A 4269-nucleotide genomic window follows, 5' to 3' on the forward strand; every position below is an offset into this window, starting at 1 on the left:
ATGTTGAGAATTCAGTGCTAGCTCTACTATAAAAAGTGGTTATTGGAAGCTAACAGTATGATCTTCCACCATGAGCAATGAGGATCCTATTTGTGAATGAACAGCCTCAAGATCCTAAATTTCTAATGTACAGCTTACAGCTATGGATAAACCATATAATGCTATTAAGGAAAGCATTACTTCCTTTGTTATGGAAAAATTCCACATGTGAATATATCAATCTTGCTTTGTTATGAAACCATATAATATCAATATCAATTATGTTGATCCAGTTGAATACAATGCAACAATCTTGATCAAGGGCATAGATGTGTGAATTACCATCTCAGTAATCAATATACAGTGATTTTTGACAAGATCAAGAAGCCTAGATATAATTTTCATCTTCACATATGGAACAACAGCAACGAGTTTGTCTCTTTTGCAGTATGTACCAAAATTGATGATTTCTTGTCGCACATAGCTCCTACTAAGCTCTATGGGGACAAGTTTGAATGATACCTAACAGACTTCTATTTTAGTAGTTATATTTACAAATTACAATATCAGCACAATTAAGCAAGTTGTTCATCAGCTACATACCCTTCTCTCCTCAAGTGCAAGCCTCTTGTGTAGCCGCTCTTGGTGATTAAAAAATTCCAAAAACAAATCTCTCATGTCACTAGCTATCTTGAATTCTTGAGTTCTTGAGTGTACAACCTTCAAATTGTTGCTCGTTCCACTCTTTCCCTTTTGTAATATATTCTGCAAAAGCAAAATAATTATCAGTGAGGAAACATGCGGAGAATCACCCTTGGTTATTATCAAGGTCTTAAAAAGCAGTTTGCAACTACAATCCAATCACATCAGCCGATCAAGAATAGCAATAAAAAGTGACCACATCTGTAATTTAAAACTTTGGTCATCATTTTCCCTCTAAACAACTTCAGGAGTCCACTACAGAACCTACTGAAGTAAACTTGGTGATACAATTAATATGTCTAAAACTATAAAGTTGAGTCAGAATATGAGAATCAGATTTTCAGAATCAATGATGGCATGGCATGTATTCTCATTATGTTCACAGTCCCTCTGGTGAACCAAATGCCCCTACAACTTCATCAATAAATTTAATGATTTACATGGTGCCTTAGTTTGACCATGTGGCAATCCTAGTCTTGACCAATCACCATGCTCCACTACTAAACCTGGAACTATTCATTTTGTTGGCAAGAAGGAGAAGAGATGTTTGTGCATAATAGCTACCTTTGTAACATGCACCAATCTTCCTATTGATGCTTTAATGTTTTTGAGCCCCACTGGCTTTTCAAGTATCACCCATGGCCTAGAAAAAGGTAGTTAAATAGCAAATAAAAACAATCATACAACACATACAGAATTTTGTAAGCATTGTTAGTTAAACTAATTAAATAATTACTACAAAAAAAATTGGCAAGCCTTGTTTCAACATTAAGTTGATTGACACAGACGTTTACTTTTCACAGTTGAACAACCAACAATGAAAAGCCATAGTAGATTGTGCTTGAAATCTATAGGGCAAACATCATATTAATAACTATACATACAAAATACCTACCAGTTGAAGATGTTACGATGCAGTTGGGATTATTCAAAAAGTCACACAGCTCTTGGAACTCTTTTTCAGAATCCAACACAATGGCTCCCCAAGTATATACCTCCAATGACAAATTCAGAAAAATGAAGACACTAGCTGATACTGAAGTATGTCTATGTAAGATCTCTGTAATTGCTGATGGACATAAAACTCTGTCAATATTTGCAATCAATATCATACACACATTGGTTTTTGTTACTTCAAGAACCCTATCTTCCATGTCATGACAACTAACTACAAACCAAATGAACGAAGAAAACAAAAACCAAATGAAAATCTGAGGAAAAAGTTTGAAGAATTATATTATAGAACGTCATAAATAATATAAAGAACAACCACACTAAATAAAAGCAAAGGGTGATAAAAATGATATATGGGTGTAAAGCATATAGGCCAATGTACGAACATGCATAAGGGTAGAGAAAAAAACAAAAAACAAGTTTGTCAGATAAGCAATTTTACATAGGATCAAACAAGGGCTCCCAAGGATTTGAGTCGTTTGACCATAAAACTTAAAGGAGGATAGTAATAGCTCAACTACAATAAGAATTATATCATAAAAGAAGTAATACATAAGGATTCACATGAAAATATTTGTAACTAAAAAAAATAGCTATGGCATTATAAGTAGGAAGAGATAGGTTACAACAAAAATAGGAATGTCATATTGTTCTTAATTCATGGCCATAGCAATAGATCACTGCAGAAGTAAAATGACCAAAGGAAAAAAAGAATCAATGTTCCATAGAACATCAATTATGAAGAAATTCATCAGTAGAATTAGAGCAACGACTTTGTCAAAGACCAGAGATCAAGCAAAAATAAAGAGCAAAGCAAATCTTCGTAAAAGAAACTGAACAGATCAGAGAAGAAAATCAAATACACAATCAACCTAAATGCATAAAACACAAGTTGCCAGGTCTAGATGGACCATATTTTTCATTTCAAGCCAGACACCCATCAGTCCATTCAAATTGTGTCACAACTCAGCCCATCCATAAAATCAATAGGCCAAGAGGCCATTTTGTTAACCACATTCTGAGTTGTAACTCCAACAATTTACCATGGCAATGGGACAATGTCAAATTTACTTGACACAGTCCTACTTGTAGCCAATCATTTAGAATATGACTCAATTGTACAAGTCTAGTAAACAAAATCATATGATCCTAAATGTTGACATGTGATTTTGACTGCTATAGTGCTATAGCAAGATGGTCCCTACTTCCTAATAAAAGCTACACTACACAATCAAAAGAAGAAGAAAAATGTTTCCTTTTGGGTGATAAGAAAACAAGTTCATACTTCCAAATTACGCGTGTTGCCAATCTATTTATTTAATGACGCAAGTAAACGACAACAAGAGAGGTACGGGAGTGAACGACACTCGCTGTCCTGAACCTGTTTGGAGAGGGGTCTGAAGCGTTCCCCAAACTCGGAGGCTCGAAACGCGTTGTCGTATTCGTCAGGGAGGTTCAAGTACTTCACTGTCAGAGTTTCTCCCTCCAGCGAAACGCGCGCCGTGTACCACGCGTCGTCCTTGCACGCTCTGAACTCCACCCTGTAGTGATCGCTCTCCGCCAACATCGTTTTCTTCTTCGTTGCCTTCGCTAAATACCAAATTAAACTGCGTCGTTTTCTTTGCTTTCTGCTGCGGCTTCGTATTTTATTCCACTTTCTTTTTTTGGTGAAGATTTCATTCCTCTTTCTACCCGAGTCTTTAATTATTTAATGATAAAACAAGATAGGATTAATTAAGATTTTAATATTTCAATTTTTTTATATTATAATTTTTGTCGCTCAAAATATTTTTTGATAATTTTTAATCTTTTATTAATTTTTTGTCATCATTTTTAAGTTTTTCTAAAAAAATTATCTATTTTAATTCCTTATTTATTTTTATGGTTCAAAAATAGTCTGCAAATATAAAATAAACAAAGAAATAAAAAATTGACAAATATTTTTAAAAGAACTAAAATTACTAATAAAAAATTAATAAAAGACTATAAAAAAATTTATGGAACTAAAAATTAGAATTTAAAAAAATTACAAAAGAATTTAAAAAATTGAGGAACTAAAAACTAACTTAATCCACTGACAAAATAGTATATGTTTTAGTATTAAAAAAAATAATTGATATGGTGTAACGTTTTTCATTTACTACAAATTAACATTACCTAGGTTATTTATTTTTTTATATCAATGTTTGATTTATAATAATGTTTAGGGGATTGCAAATATATTTTAATTTTTTGTAAATATTATTTAATTTAATTTTTAGGTCTCTAAAAGTTAGTATTTTGTTAGTTTTGATTTTTACAAAGAGGAAAAGGTTTTAATTATTATAAATTTGATTTTTAAAACATAACATCTTCAAATTTTGAGTTTTCTAAGAATCTTGAGTTACAAATAATATTCCTAAAAAATAGTGTGTGTGTGTGTGTTTTCTCGTGTCAACGTCTGAGTAGTTCCCTGTAAAGACTTTATTTTTTGTAGGTAAAATTGTACTTTTGGTCCCCTAATTTTACTCCAATTTCGATTTTGGTCCCCTTATAATTTAATTCGCACATTTGGTTGTACTTTTGGTCCCCTAATTTTACTCCAATTTCGATTTTGGTCCCCTTATAATTTAATTCACACATTTGGTCCCTAAG

The 4269-nt window shown here is 32.4% G+C and overlaps 1 long non-coding RNA gene across 1 annotated transcript; it reads right to left on the reverse strand.

Moving 5' to 3' along the window:
• Positions 1 to 222: 222 nt before the first annotated feature.
• On the reverse strand, positions 223 to 3296 carry LOC121173569 (uncharacterized). The gene is made up of 3 exons (XR_005888644.1): positions 1577 to 3296; positions 1246 to 1324; positions 223 to 744 (listed from the first exon to the last, which is right to left on the reverse strand). It is a non-coding gene; the product is annotated as an uncharacterized lncRNA (long non-coding RNA).
• Positions 3297 to 4269: the final 973 nt, after the last annotated feature.

The sequence above is a fragment of the Glycine max genome, chromosome 15, assembly GCF_000004515.6.
Source record: "Glycine max cultivar Williams 82 chromosome 15, Glycine_max_v4.0, whole genome shotgun sequence".
Classification (NCBI taxonomy): Eukaryota; Viridiplantae; Streptophyta; class Magnoliopsida; order Fabales; family Fabaceae; genus Glycine; species Glycine max.